Source organism: Mus musculus, chromosome 16, assembly GCF_000001635.26.
Source record: "Mus musculus strain C57BL/6J chromosome 16, GRCm38.p6 C57BL/6J".
Classification (NCBI taxonomy): Eukaryota; Metazoa; Chordata; class Mammalia; order Rodentia; family Muridae; genus Mus; species Mus musculus.
Genome location: NC_000082.6, coordinates 31,419,023 through 31,435,262, shown reverse-complemented (window position 1 = coordinate 31,435,262; position 16,240 = coordinate 31,419,023). Strand labels below are relative to the sequence as shown.

At 48.1% G+C, this 16,240-nt stretch overlaps 1 protein-coding gene and 1 long non-coding RNA gene across 3 annotated transcripts in view; one reads left to right on the top strand and one right to left on the bottom strand.

Moving 5' to 3' along the window:
* The window catches only part of Bdh1 (3-hydroxybutyrate dehydrogenase, type 1), a 36,605-nt gene extending 23,639 nt beyond the window's left edge, over positions 1 to 12,966 (bottom strand). Inside the window, exon 1 of one of the 2 annotated variants that reach the window (NM_175177.4) lies at positions 12,751 to 12,966. The gene's annotated coding sequence lies outside the window, so the exon portion shown is untranslated. Of the gene's footprint in view, positions 1 to 6,275; positions 6,511 to 12,750 lie in introns of those variants that run through there. The other variant, NM_001122683.1, reaches the window with a different exon arrangement.
* Positions 5,487 to 7,387, top strand: Gm15743 (predicted gene 15743). The gene has a single exon (NR_152205.1). It is a non-coding gene; the product is annotated as a predicted gene 15743 (long non-coding RNA).
* Positions 12,967 to 16,240: the final 3,274 nt, after the last annotated feature.

Here is a 16,240-nt window from a genome sequence, read left to right as displayed (position 1 = left end):
AGACCAGGCTGGCCTCAAACTCACAGAGAGATCTGCTTCCTGAGTGCTGGGATTAAAGGTGTGTGCCACCACTGCCCTGCTCTCTGCATCACTTTGTTCACTGCCCAATTTGCTCACTTTCCAGCAGTGTCTGATGCATGCCTAATGAGGCAGCTTTCTCCAGTCTCAAAGCCTTGGTCTTCCTTCTCCCTCTCTCCCTCTCCCTCTCTCCCTCTCTCCCTCTCTCCCTCTCTCCCTCTCTCCCTCTCTCCCTCTTTTCCTCTCTCCCTCTCTCCTTCTCCCCTCCCCCTCTCTCCTCCCTCTCTCCCCTCCCCCTCCCCCTCTCATTCTCCCTTCCCCTCTTCCCCTCTCCCCCTCCCTCCCCCTCACTGGATGGCTGGTGCTGATGCTGGGAGGGGTCTTCTGTCCCTTCAGTCTTGGGAGTGCTATTCATTGCCTGTTGTGGTTTGAATATGGTTGTTTCCTAGAAAACTCCATGTTGAATGTAGGGGAGAGGGGCTAGGGATGGAATCTAGGGCTCCATACATTTAAGCAAACGTTCTTCTATGGAGCTTTCCCCCAAGCCAATCAGACTAAGATCTGACTGTCATTGTAGCAGTGTTGGGTCATGGGGTAATTAGGCAGGAGGATCTCGAATTCAAAATCACCTTCAACTACAGAGAAAATTCAAGACTAGCTTGGGCTCCATGAGATTACAGAAGCAAATACAACCAAAAACTGAAACAAACAAACAAACAGGCAATCAGGAGCCAGGCTGGCAGCTCCTATAATCTCAACACTTCGGAAGCTGGGGAAGAAGGAACCCACATTGGAGACCAACCAGCCTGGGCTACAAATGAAGCTCTCCCTGTCTTTAAACAACAAAAAAATGATTAGTAATTAGGAGGAATTAGTGCCTGTCCCCAGGGAGACGTCACTCCCATGGGGCTGCATGAATTACTGTCAGAAAAGGTCTTTATGAAGCAATCCATCTGCTGCATTCACCACATTCATACAAACTCCCACTTCCTGCTGTGAACAGCCTGGGGCCCTGAACAGCCTGGGGCTCTCATGAGAAGGTGTGCTTTGGACTCCCAGGGCTCCAGAACCATGATTCAAACTAAACCTCTTTTCTTTCAAAGTTATCAGTTTCGGGTATTCTGTTATAGCAACAGAACCATCCAAAAGTCACTCCCCCTTTTACGGTGCTCCCAAGCAACACACAGCACAGACTCTGTAGGTCCACGCCCCTTAATCCTCACACTGCCCTTAGTTTACTTAACCTTCTTCAACTGAGACAAAACCTTGTGAGACCAGAGGCCTGGCCCATCTTTTTGGCCACTCTGAGTAACGGTCAATGTCCAGAACAACCGGAGGAGGCACGGGCAAGCCTGTGTTGATCACCTTGAGGGTAGGAAGGCACCATGTGACCCATACTGACAGTCCCACGGCAGGGCCCTGCAGGGAGAGCAAAGCCTGACTTGGCCCCTGTGGAAGACCCAGGCCAGAGCCGGCCTCATTCTTTCTAGGATACCATTTCTGAATAGCTTACTGGACATACATAACTCCACCTCCTCCCGCCACAGCCGAAGCCCGGTCACTCTGCTGCCGGCTGATTTCAAATGCAGTCTGTAATTAAAGACCTTCCCCAGCCCCTGGCTCACTGCCCGTGGAAGAAAAGGCTTCAGTATAATCTCCAAATAGAGGGTTGCTTTCAACTTAGTTTTCCTCAGAGTCAGCAAAATGTAAAGTGCTATAGTCAAAATAGCTTAAAGTGCCTAAAAACACAGGCCTTTGAATCATGCCTACTTACTAGATGGTCTCTCACACCCAGGGCGGTAGACCTTTACATCTGAAGGCAGGGCCTCATTCTGAGCTATACCCCCAGCCTGGACTTGGTTTCTGGAACACACCTGAGGACTTTTCCAGTTGCTCTTGCTATATCTTAAAGCCTCAGGCTGGATTTCACTCTCCATAGAACAGGAAGTTATGGGATCTGCCTTCAGGTTTGGGAAAAGAAATGGTTACAGGAAGTAGGTGGGTGGCAGAAAAAGGAAGTGCTCCTAAGGGCTGAGGGTGCCTTTAACCTTGAAACTCAGGTCCCAGAGTGAAAAGGGCACAAGGGTCTGATTCAGAGAGGCCAGAAGCATAGGATGTTGTCACAAGATAAAGACGCTAAGAAAACTTGGGCCTCCTCTCAAGAGGCCCACTCCAAGATCCATGTGGGAAACCCAAGATGAACCCCTTTTATCCTCCCAGGTCAGTCTCGATTGGTGGTGACTTGTGCCACGGCCACTAGGAGTGGACAGCTAAGCAAGACCCGGCTCTGACCCATATGCATGTATCCTTGTCGGCTACTGGGTTAGCCCTCTTGCGCTGTAAAGTGAGATCCTGGAAGAGGCCACAGCTGCCTGCCTTCCAGTGTCAGAAGTTAGGTCTCCCCTAATCCTGTTAGGGTAAGCTATTCCCAGAAGATGAAGGACATCTGCAGTGTCAGGAGTATCGGAGGTGGGAATTTGGGTATGACAACTAAATGGGCTGTTCTGCTGTAACATGGGAAAGAACTCTGCCCCACCGAGGAGGGTAAGCTGCACCCTCTGCAGGTATCCCACGTTGAATTACCCAGGTCAGAAACCAAAGTCCCAACCTGGCAGCTCACGGCTAATTTTTGTCACCTTACATTTCCAAATAATTACTTGCTTCAGTCCAGTGGTCTGTTGTGGTTTGCTTCATTTTGTTTGGGGTGTCAGAGACTGAAGCCAGGACTCTGTACATGTTCTATCACTGAACCCCACCTCCTAGTCCAGCTTAGCATCCCAAAAGTTAATACAATGAGGCAGGGAACTATGCTTGAACCAAATAAAAACATCGCACAACTTCTATCTTAAACAGACTGCCGCGTTTGCATTTGCCTGGACACTGCAGGAGTCTGAGTTGTAAGATGCTAAAGCAGAGAGACAGAGATTGTGCTCTGGACATTTTTCTCCTCACCATTTGGTGGCTTTGTTTGGCCTGGCCACAGGTAATGAGAGTTTCCCAGAAGTGCCTCAGAAGAACCAGGCAACATATTCTAAAAACCTTGTTCAAAGAGATGGCTGCTAGCCCTCTGATAGAGAATGGTCTGGACCGGACGCTGAGGGGATTCCACAGGCTCAGCATCCTGAGTGAACATGCCTGGATCACAACTGCAGATGTAAAGTCACAACTCATCTCAACTGAGTCCATAAAGCCAAGGACTCAGCCGTACACCCGTTCAGCAGAGACACACCTAATGCTGGCACCTTGGTCTGCCCAGGGGACTCCGGGCACAGATGAAGTACTGTACGGTTGTCACCATACGGAGGCTATTCTGTCAACTCCCTCTTCCCAGGCTCCTCCGAGCCTGCAGGATATACTCTCCACAGCTGTAGCTGCACAGGGAGATGGCCTGTCCTTGACCCTCGATGACTTAGGTCACCCAAGATGACCCATAGGAAAGAAATGAGGTAGAGGAGCTATGCTTAGGCTCTGTACGTTGGAGACCTAACACCTGCTGAGGGTAGGGAGCTGAAGGAAGATTCTGCTGAACGCTGTCATTGAGTCTTCATCTGCCTTCTATTCGGAGAATGTCTCACTGTTGACCTTATAATGACAAGAGGATTCCTGGCACACTACAGCTTCAGAGCCATTGCCTTTCTTGTCCCTCTGCCTGGAAACATTTACAGAGCTCTCATCTCAGTTCCTCGTGCCTGCACCCTGCCCTAGCCTGGCAATTGCTCTGTGCCTTCTTTGCTTCTGTTTTTTTGCTTTGCTGCTGGCATTTACCCCACTACATCCTTCTATACATTATTTTTACCTTATCCGATTGCAAGCTCTTGGAGTAAGGGGATTCCTGTAGCAGTTCTCTACACACCGAAGACACACAGTTGAGCGAATTAAGAGGGTTTTAAGCCATGCCTTTAATCCCAGCACTTGAGAGGCACACTCGTGCCTCAGATATATGACTTAAGGCTTTGTTCTTGGATGCACTCAGCATAACTGGGGCCATCTGAGTGACCACTGTGTTGGAACTGTCCGTCGGAGCCTGGTGGGGTCACCAGTGACTCCTCCTCTCCTTGAATCAACAGCAGATAGAAATAGTTCGGCTGTGAGGGGTGAGCCCTCTGAGGGCCCCTCCATCCTTGCCTGACTTTAGAAGCTGATTCTTTTGTAGACCACCCAGTGTCATCATCCATGGTTCTCTGTGCTCTTATCAACTCTTACTAAATCAATTGCTATACCATCACTCTTTAACGTCCAAGCCTCCCTTATCCTATACCAAATCCGACTCATTTCACACCTAACTGGTACAAATAACATCTCTTCCAAAAGCACCTTTTCTTTTTTTCTTTCCTTTTAAGATTTATTTATTTTATGTAGAGGAGTACACTGTAGCTGTCTTCAGACACACCAGAAGAGGGCATTTAATCCCATTACAGATGGTTGTGAGCCACCATGTGGTTGCTGGGAATTGAACTCAGGACCCCTGGAACAGCAGTCAGTGCTCTTAACCACTGAGCCACCTCTCCAGCCCCAAGCTACCTTTTCTAATTGCCTACACCAAAAACCAGTCTCTCAACAGGGACTGTAACCCCAGCTACTGGAGAAGTTGAGGCAGGGGGTTAAAGCCTTCCTGAGCTATAAGTCTAAGGTCAGCCTAGCTAACTTAGTGGGACATCAGCCCAAAATAATAAAAATCAGTTTGAGGATATAACTCAGTGGTAAGCACTTATCATTCATGATGTCTTAGTTTCAACCCTTCTCACAGGAAAAAAAAAAAATCAAACAACACAAAACACCCCCCCCCTCTGTTTCTCCGTAATTACAATCACCTAGTCGGTGTATATTGGCATTCATAACTACTCACAAGCCCACATACGCTGTGAGCACCCCACCAATAGGACTCAGGTGGTGAATCGCCTATAGGTTTCCTCTATAGATGAAATCATGTACGAAACATAAATGTCTCCGTTCGGCTTCCTGGCCTACGGTGTCTATACCCAGTCCTTCAGGACGAACCTAATGTCGAAAGAAAGGCATCTGCTGCGTCACAAAATATCCTGGCAAGAGGAAGCCTGTGTAACTCGTCCAAGTGAGAACCTCTGGGCTAGACAGTGACTCTGCACCTGCTGACTATGGGCCGACTTTGGCTCACTGGCTGGAAAAACATGCGATGGATGACAAGCCGCCTCCTCCTGGAAGGAGCAGCCACAGGGTTAGGGAAAAGGACGTCGGAGCCCCACCCAGATGCGCGGACCCACGCAATCCTGGCGCCTTCCAACAGGCAAGGGGTAGGATGGAGTCGCACAGGCTCCTCCTCCTCCACGCCGCGCCTGACGTCGCAGTAGATCGCGCAGCCAATCCCAGAGCTGCGGTCCCTTCCAGCCGGCAAGAGGGCGGAGACCAAGGGGGCTCGGCCAAGGCTGGGCTCCAATTGGCTGAGGCGGCACCACCTAGACAAAGCCGCACTGTCCTCCAGCCGTTGCGCTGGGGTGACTGCCGGCCAGGCGCTGCCAAGGCCCCCGTCACTCGGGCAACCCCAGACGACCCCCGCAGCGCCGCCACCAATGCCGGGACCAGAATTCTCCTCCTCTTCCCCCAAGCACCGAGGCCCACCCAGTCTCCACCAACCCTGGCTCTGCTCGCGCTCACGCGACTGGACCCGTGGCCTCACCGCTGTCCAGCATCCTTTCCGAGCACAGCAGGCGCGGAGGAGGCGCTGCCAAAACCCAGAGAATAGAGCCTAGTGGAGGCCACGGGAGGAGGAGGACGGACGTAGAGCAAGGTCGGGAGATGGGTCGGGACCACGCCGTGCCTTGTTAAGGCTGCATAAGTGGCTTCGACCCAGACTCGGCCTTGAACTACGAAGTGACCTTGGGCCAGTTCCCTCCACTCGTGGGGCCTCGGTTCCCTTCTGTGAAATCACACCGGCAGTAAACGATGAGTGCTGAACGTTTCACCTGGGGCCACGCGGCCGCGTGATCAACCCCGGGCCTCCGGTAGCGATAATAAAGGACCTTGTTCCTGGAGGCGCGCACGGAGGAAACGAGAGGCCAGCAGAGGGTGGCGGCTGCAGACCACCTGGGACCGAGGCAGAGAGAGCAATCGCTCCATCTCTGCTTCCTCTTCGGCCGCAGGGCTGTCTAGAGGACACGATGTCCCTTCCCCACCCGCCTTCCAAGGACCCGGCTCAGTAGCCGCGCCGGGCTAACCCAAACCGAGCAGACTGCGCTGGCGTACAGCACCCGCCCTACCGCGGTGAAGACCCTCCCTCTTACCCCAAAGCAAGCCGGCAGGGGGCTCCGCAGCAAGGGCTGGACGGGTGCGCTCGTCTGAACCCGTAGCTCTGCAGGTGCTCGCGCTTCTGGCTTGGAGTTGGCTCGTTGCCTAGGCTCTCCAAGACCCTCTCCCGACCCCTAAAACCGCGGCCTCCTGCTTCTGACACCCGGATGTGCCTTACACACACTCCGGTGCGTGCGTTAGGGCTGCGCCGGGCGGGGCCCGACGGCAGACAGCGCGGAGGCGGGGAGTGCTCAGGCGCAGCCTCCTTAGCCCTCCTTATCCCGGCTGGCTCTGCTCCAGTCAAGGGTGCCCATAATCTCTAGACACCCCGGAGGTAAACCTGCTCATGCAGGGCCATCCTGATCCAAGCCTGGTACAGATCCTCGCTGTCATCTGATCTTCGCTTCCTGGATCCTGAGGGGAGGCAAAAGGTGCGAGAAGGTTTCAGCCCCCCACCCCCACCCCCAAAACCAGGGGAGATGGTGCCGCTCCAGGAAGTGAAGAAACCGCGTAGAGGACGAGACTTCTTCCAGGTCTTTTGTATTTGCTGTCTTTAAAGCTCATCGGGGCTAAATGGTTAGTTGGTTGACTTTTCGAATGTCATTTAAGGAACCGACACTTAAATTTTTTTTCTTCTGAGGGTCTTTAACATATCGCACTTTCCCAAGGTTTCTCCAATAGACTGTGCGTGTGGTCTGCAGGGGCAGCCACCCATAAGTGACTCCTCAAATCCTACTACCTGTTTCCATTATGAGAATCAGGCTGAGGAACGGCACCAGCATCTAATAGCGGTGAGCTATGTTTAGATAAATGACTTAAGGACTGCGCAGAAAGGGACTGAACGTCCCGGGGAAGTATGCGGACAATGGGGGACAGAGGCTTTAAAGAAAGCTGCCAGCCCCGTCCCTGGATCTTGAGGATTGAGGCTGTGTGTTCCCATTTTATACCCATTTCCTGGTACCCAGAGCGCTGAAGACAGGGAGAATCCTGAAAATAGAACGCCTTGGTTCTCTGAGCCCATTTCACAGACTCAAGCCAGACTCAGGTGACCCAGAATGCCGCTCAGTAGATGGTGCTGTAATCCAGAACAATAAATCTCTAGACTGTACACTGTCACATGACTTTAATCATTCGGGAGACAGGCAGACAGTTCTCTGAGTTCAAGACTAGTCTGATCTACAGTGATTTTTCGGGATAGCCAGTGCTATACAGAGAAACCCTGTCTCAAAACCCAAAAACAATGATAGTAATCATCGACGTCGTCATCATCATCATCCAACCCCCCCCAACAAAACCCCTACAATCAAAAACCTATAATCATTAGAGTATACTGTGTCACCAGGTTACTCTTTGAGGATTATGCCATGCTAGAAGAGTTAGTCGTCCCACCTAGGAAAACCGTAGATTCTAACTTGGGACTCAGAATTATGTGTAAAGGGTTTTTTTTTTTCCTTTTCTTTCTTCCTTTTTCTCTTCCTTCCTTCCTTTCTTTCTTTCTTTCTTTCTTTCTTTCTTTCTTTCTTTCTTTTTTTTTTTTCAAGACAGGGTTTCTCTGTATAGCCCTGGCGGTCCTGGAACTCACTTTGTAGACCAGGCTGGCCTCGAACTCAGAAATCTGCCTGCCTCTGCCTCCCAAGTGCTGGGGTTAAAGGCGTGCGCCACCACCTCCCAGCTATGTAAAGATGTATAAAAGACTCTGATTGTTGAACTCTTTGGCTTTACCTTAGACAACTCTTACTTCAGAATCTTTCCAGCCCAGCTTTGCTGGTGTGACCTGAGAGACCCCTGCCCCACCAGTCCCTGTGCCTCCTGGCTTCAGGGCATCCCTGCTGTCACAGCCCTCTGTGATGCCCGCAGCAACCCACTGCCTTCTGACACTGGGTCAACCTGCAAGTGTAAAAGAGCCACCATACTGGGACTCTCTGACTGAGATTACCCCCCTGAGACACAAATCTGACACTGATTGTGCCCCTTGGCAGTGCTGAGTTAAGTCTAATGTACTTCCTGCGATGAAATACCATTGGAGTCTGCAGTAGTGAGCGACGTGACCGACTCAGCTACACATCTTTTTTCAGGCCACCCTTCCCATTTGACTATAGCCAGTCACCCCTGTTCCTGGAGATTCACTCGGTAGCTTTGAAATGAGTCTCCTGTTTGCTGTGATAATGCTGACATACAGAGCAATCCTCTTCCCTAAGAGAAAGTCCTACACACATTATCAGACCATGTGCATGAGTTATCAACCTCATATCAACCAACAGACCACAGAACACCCCCAAGAGTTGTACAGATCACAAGGCCACCCTGAGAAGCCTTATCTACCAGGACACTGCCTTCAAGTAAGCAGCCCCCACCCCGATGCCTTTTGTAATATCTGGGTGGCCAAGCCATCTCTCCTAAGAACTTATAGAAAGACATGCCTTGGTTGCTTGTTAGACTTTCTATGCACAGAGGGTTGCTTCCATCCCAAGGGAATCACTTGACTCTCAAAACTGGCATCTAAATTAAACAGAAAGTAGGCATGGTTAATGTATTTTGTCTATGGAGAGTATTCCCTGTGAGATTTTCTTCTCCCCACTTTATATACATATTATTATTGTTGTATTGTTGTTATTATTGGCAGATATAAAGGTAAGCATCACCACACCTGGCTCTTTTCCCACTTTTAAACATTTAAAACATTATAAAAAGTGAAATTCTCTGTACACCAGTCAACCTTATGATTAGTGAAAATGTTCTTTAGCCACCCCATTACCCATGTAAAGGAGATTCGCATCCCAAATAAGCTATCTGTACACATGTCCTCCTCTTCCCACTTTGGGAGGCAGGGGGACCCAGATGAAGCCAGTGCTAACTTCAAAGAGGCTTTCTGGCCGTTACTGCAAGCTCTTTCTACCCTGCTAATGAAGAACTGGTTTGTTGGGTTTGAGACTTCATGCCTTCATTTCCCAAATGCTCTACCCTCGAGGGCATCACTAACAACGTGGAGACAAGCAGAAAATGGCCACTCCCAGGAGAAAGTCATAGACTGGGTGAGAGTCAGTCACAACTGGGCCCCGGCCACATCTCAGCTCATTTTCTCCCTAGTACAGTTCTGCCTGCCAATTTGGGAACAGAAGAAAAGGCTTGGCTGTGAATCTGAACACATGAAGCAGAACCTGTGGGAACCAGGTCATTATAAACAAGACATGTGCCAAGATTCCATCTCCTTCCTGCACCTCACGTCCAGACGGAAAACCTGGGGGTCAGGCCCTTTAGCACCTGTGCATTTCACCTGGACCGCCAGAGGGCGCTGTTGCAAACATCCAAAGTAGGTTTGGGAGGGAAATGATCTTTGCCATGTACAGATATGAGATGCATGCATGAGCTAAATGAGTTATCAGGAATCCTACTGTTAAGTCTTCTGAAAGAGGGACAGAGACATTCAGTGAGAGTGAGGAGCTGGGTCCCCAGGGGAAGTTTCATTGAAGAATCAGCTTTCTGAAAGACTCAGAAACTGCAGCACCCAAGTCCCCCTGCTGAATCGGATTCTCACCACCTCCTAGCTCACACTTTGTCCAATGCCAGCCCTTAGTTAATATCATTCTCCTTTCTGGACTCTGGCTCCGTGTGCCTCTACTGCATCTGCTTGATGCAGACTAAACCACGCCCTCAGCCACCTCCAAGTTCTCACTGAACTGTGGTGCTCTGTGAGGAGATTGATGGGGCGAGAAATCAGTGGGTCCATCTGCTACTCCAGACCCCGCAGATTTTCTGTTTTGATGCAATTGGGGTTTTCTTTTAAACTGGAGGTCTGGGGAGATAGGATGGGTGTGTTTGGGGGTAGGGGTAGCCAAAGCCATGACATGACTGAGTCTCAAATGTGGTTGCACATGTGTAATCTCAGTACTTCTATATCAATATGGAAGGCTGAGACAGGAGAATTTTCCAGAAGCTCAATGAACCAGCCAGGCTGGAATACAATGCTCAGAAACAAAACAGATCCTGCCTAATGGTGGAAGGGAGGGCAGACTCCCTAAAGTTGACCTCTGACCTACAAGTGTAGAGGTACATGAATGCCTGTATACACAGAGAGAGAGAGGGGGGGGGAGAGAGAGAGAGGAAAGAGAGAGGAAAGAGAGAGAAGAGGAAAGAGAATTTTACAAGCATCAAGTAGCTTATTTTACAATTGGTGGTGAAGACAAAAAGTCCAATAAGAGTTTCTGAATCAGTTGTGGGAGGCCCAGGTGGTGTGTTGGGGAAAGACCTTGACAGTTGACCCTAACATGACAGTTAAAATGAAGTCTACAGATCAAAGAGAACCAGAGGGGGCTTCCCATTCCCTACAGAGAACCCACAAGTGAGCTCAGATAATGTTTGAAGTGCAGCAGAGGTGGGGCGGGGCAGGAATTAGGGAAGTACACAGCCACCCACCTCCTTTTTGTCTCAGGTTTGGGTGTCTGGGCTTTAAAAGCATTTCAGTTCTGGGAATAGAGCCCAAGGCCTTGTGCACATAAGGCAAGTGTTCTACCGCCGAGATACATCCCCATTCCTTTCCTGCCCGCCCCCACCCAACAAGCATTTTCTTGTGAGTGCCGGGGTTACAGGTGTGTGCCACCAGGCCAGGCTTTATTGGAATCCTTGAAAAGGACTGAGTACAAGTAGATAATAGTCACGCATCTGAGCTGCTCCATCACACCCCAAAGGACAGCAAATTGAAATTCCTTCAGCTCCAGACACTGAGCTCTTGTGCCCTCAGTACTGTGCTGTTTCAGAAAGTCAGTAAATCTACCGAGGAGAGTCTGCTTGCTTGCTGTCTCTGTCTCTGTCTCTGTCTCTGTCTCTGTCTCTGTCTCTGTCTCTCTCTCTCTCCTCCCTCCCTCCCTCCCTCCCTCTCTCTCTCTCTCTCTCTCTCTCTCTCTTTCTTTCTTTCTTTTTTTTTTGTTTTTGTTTTTTCGAGACAGGGTTTCTCTGTATAGCCCTGGCTGTCCTGGAACTCACTCTGTAGACCAGGCTGGCCTTGAACTCAGAAATCCGCCTGCCTCTGCTTCCCAAGTGTTGGAATTAAAGGCGTGCACCACCACGCCCGGCCGAGAGCCTGCTTTCAATAAACAGTAGCACTTAGTGGGTAATCACTGTGCCAAGTACCTCTGCTTCACACCCTCAGTCTTGCCACTATCCTGAAAGCAATCTGAGATCTTTCATATTTAATATATATTATCTATATCTACATCTCTCTATATCTATCTATCTATCTATCTATCTATCTATCTATCTATCTATCTATATTACCCAGGTTAGGTATTTCAGGGAACGAGGAAGGCAGCTTCTGGGTATTGAACTCAGGGCCTTGTGCATGCTGAGCGAGCACACTACTACTGACCCCTCCCCCAGCCCTATAATCCCAATTTATGAGGCATTTGGAGTAGAGTCTTTCTACAGCACAGTCTCTGCAGTTTCGAGGTTACACGGTAACTCCTTACAGTGGTTCTGATACAGTAGCCAGCTCCTGACACTCTCAAGAAGTCATTTTGGTATTAACTGACCTAATGAGCACATTAACTTTTTTTGTTTTTATGAGACAAGCTGTGCAATACAAACTTCCCTTGAACTCACAATCCTCCTACTTCAGCCTTCTGATTTGGGGAACTATAGGTGTATACCACCACGCCTGGGCCATAGAAACCTTAAATGTACATGGAACACAATTCTCAAGGCTTAAATCAGATTTTATTTTCTATACTTCTAAGTCTAATTTTTTTTTAAGTTTTAAAAATAAGATAAAGTTACATGTTTATTTTACTTTTTTTTTTTTCTAAATAAGTGTCTTTCATTTCTGTCTGATGGTACCAGAGTTAAAATCTGGCTTTTCCAGTTGCAGCGCTACTTAGTCTTTCTGTTTGGATTTTGTTTTTTCTTTTGGGCTGTTTGTTTGTTTGTCTGTTTGTTTTCTTTTTGGTTTTAGAGACAGGTTTTCTCTGTGTAACCCTAGCTGATCTGGATCCTGCTCTGTAGACCAGGTTGGCCTTGAACTCACAGAGATACTCTTGCCTCTGCCTCCCAAGTGCTATGATTAAAGACATGCACCAAAACAGCCTGGCTCTGCGTCTTTTCTTTTGGAGTTGCCAGGACCTCTTTCTAAAAGCCTGTTTACTCTTCCCCAACCTGTTTCCCTCTCCTAAGCATCCCTGGAGGTGAGGGGAATTTTTTTTCTTCTGCAGGCAACTCTAAGAGTCAGCCTTTTCTTTCTTTCTTTCTTTCTTTCTTTCTTTCTTTCTTTCTTTCTTTCTTTCTTTCTTTCTTTCTTTCTTTCTTTCTTTCTTTCTTTCTTTCTTGTGAGACAGGGTTTCTCTGTATAGCCCTGGCTGTCCTGGAACTCACTCTGTAGACCAGGTTGGCCTTGAACTCAGAAATCCACCTGCCTCTGCCTCCCAAGTGCTGGGATTAAAGGCGTGTGCCACCACTGCCCAGCTCCAGCCTTCTTTTTCTTACCTTAGCCAGTGCACTGAGGCCTCTTCTGCAGCACCCACCAGCACGCCAAGCCCCCTCCAGACAGTGACCAGCCAGATGCCCCGAGCCCTCTTACTCCCCGCAGGGTGTAATAAGTGCCCAGGGAAATCTCTCCGGGCTTGATGTGTCTGCTTCCAGTGCTTTACCGGGGAGTGAAAATTCCCACACAAGTCTGACAGAAAAGCCACCTAATGATAAGGTACAGTATTAAGCCGGATGTCTGCGTGTTTGTCATCGAACGGGTAAAGTTCAGCTTTGTTACTGTTTGTTTTAAGCTTAAACTGACCGTGAATTTGACCCTCTGGCAAGCAGAAGATCAAGGGTAGACGCTGCAGCTAAGGGACACACACACACACACACACAGCCAGAGAACCCTGAGCAAGGCCAGGAAAGTAAGCGGATGTCTGGCATGCTGGGAACCCCTTGGGGGCATCTCTTAGAGTTGTCACTGGAAGCTGAAAGGGATTAAACACAGTGGAAAATGGAACTGGGTTACATTAGTGATCCAGGTTGGTCTCTTCAGAAAGGGGGATTGGTCACCTCACCAGTAACCAACTGAGGCAGCTAAGGCGCTTCCTGAGGCCAAAGGGAACACAGAACAGTAGTAGATGACAGTCATAAGTGGCAACTGCCACCACGTGACCAGTCACTGTGTCTGTTCTGAGAAGTTAGTCCTTGTTTCCTTGTGAGGATGGTTGTGTGTGTGTAGCAATATCTACTATGCTTCCTTCTGTTTCTTTTTTTAATTTATTGATTTTTTTTTATTTCATGTGCATTGGTGTTTTGTCTGCAGGTATGCCTATATGAAGATATCAGATACCCAAGAACTGGAGTTACAAACAGCTATGAGCTGCTATGTAGGTGCTAGGAATTGAACCTGGGTCTTACGGAAGAGCAGCCAGTGATCTTAACCACTGTGCCATCTCTCTAGCCCCTCCTTCTGTTGTGTAACATAAGATGTATTGAGTTGGGAGCTGGAGAGACACTTGGTATTTAAGAGTGCACAGTACTCTTGCACAGGACCAGAGTTTGGTTTTCAGTGTGGATGTCAGGCAGCTTAGAACTGTCTGTGATGCCAGCTTCAGAGGGTCTGACACTGTCTATTGGCCTACGAGGGCGCTTCACTCATGTGCACCCCACTACCTATATACACATGCACACACTTATACATACTCACCACACATATACATACCACACACAGACACACATACCACATATATACACACCATACACATATATACCACACACAGATACACACACATATAAATCACACACATATACACATACACACATATACACTGCACACATATACACATGCACACACACACACACACACTCACACATATACACTGCACACATATACACATGCACACACACACACACTCACATACATACACACCACAATATACATACACATACATACCACACATATACACATACATATACTCGTGCATACACACACAAACCCCCCCCCCCCACACACACACACTGTAAAATAGAGCCAGGTATAGTAGTACGAACATTTAATCCCAAAACTCAGGAGGCAGAAGCATTTGAATCTCCATGAGTCCTAGACCAGTGAGACTCTGTCTCAAAAGACCAAAATAAACAAATAAGAAATTTTTAAAAAATCATAGAAAAAGTTGTCTCCTATTATTTAAATAAATTAATAAATAAATAATAAACAAAATCAAATACAAATTTGTCTCCTAATATTACCAGCTGGTCTCCTCTAGAGAGTGGACTTTTTAAGATGCCAGACGCGTGAGTCAAGTCCTTTCAAGCCTCCACTGGACTGAGGCTGTAGCTCGCTGGTTAGAGGGCTTACAGAGAGTAGCTGAGGTTGAGTTCAGTTTCCAGCAATGGAAAAATGAGCAGTTATGAGCTCAGTGAGATGGCTCAGCAGCTAAGAGTGCTTGCAAGCAAACATAGAAGCCTGAATTCAGTCCCTGGAACCCACACGGCGAAAGGAGAGAATCAACTCCCACAAACTGTTTTCTGACCTCAAATATGTACATGAGTGCATGCACATGCATACACACACATATATATACACACATACACATCCATACACACACATACACATCCATACACACATACACATCCATACACACACACATATACACACACATACATATACACACATACACATCCATACACACACATACACATCCATACACACACATACACATCCATACACACACATACACATCCATACACACACATATACATCCATACACACACATATACACATACATACACATCCATACACACACATATACACACACATACACATATATACACACATACACACACATATACACACATATATACACATACACATCCATACACATACACACACATACACATCCATACACACACACATATATATATACACACACACACATACACACACACACACACACACTCATAAATAGGTGAATGTTTTAAATTTCTCCCCTGTATGGGCCATTTCACCTTCAAGACTTAATACTTGAGAGGGTGGAATACATGAGAAGGCCATTCATAACATTGATAGTTTAATAATATATGTACATACATAGTATATATTTGTAACATTATATGAATATACATAGTATATGTTTTATATGAATAGACAACCTTACTAACATACCCACTCAAAGTGATCTGACCCCCTCCCAAATTGGACCCTGAGACAAACTTGAAACATATTCTTCTCTGTAATGATCACTCTTTCTTTTTGAGAGTGGCAGTGAAGGACCTTAAGCTGGGGCCTGGAGGACAGGCCAAAGGTCGGGGGTTGGCCTCAAGCCAACCCTGGACGTGGCAGTGCTTGCTTTAACCCTGTCTATGCCCTAAAGTCTCTGTGGTCACTGTCCTCCAGGTGTTCTCTGCCTGTGGAGGGGACAGCTCACTCTGTTCTAGGACAACCTGGGCTCAGTGACACAAGAAGATGTGATGAGGTGGGGGCCGGGACAAGCCGGGAATCCTGGACCAGGGAGTGAAATATGAAGGGCCACTTGCAGCTAGCCGCTTGCCAGGCACCATTTGAGATGTGATACATTATCTGTCAGCTTCTGCTGGTGGTCCATGGTCCATGGCCAGAAGTATCTTTCCAATCTGGACAGTTGGGGCCAGCATGTTGTTCACCCCTTTCAAATAGATATATGAATACCAACTCGATCACAGCCTCTGATGCAAAGACTGCTGATGGTCAGTAGTCCCTTTAGAAATGGTTTGATCAACGGTAGGTACCCTTTGCTGTAGACAGCTGGAGTTTCCTATGTCCAGGCAAGGACAGAGCTCTACTATGGAAAAAAAAGAAAATCAAGTTTTACAATCCAAAGAGGATCATCATAGAGCCAGAGCGCGGACAAAAGACATGCTATGTCTGAATAGGTAAGGATATGTGGGTGTCGCCAGGCATGGTGGTACACACCTTTAATCCCAGCACTCAGGAAGCAGAGGCAGGTGGATCTCTGTGAGTTCC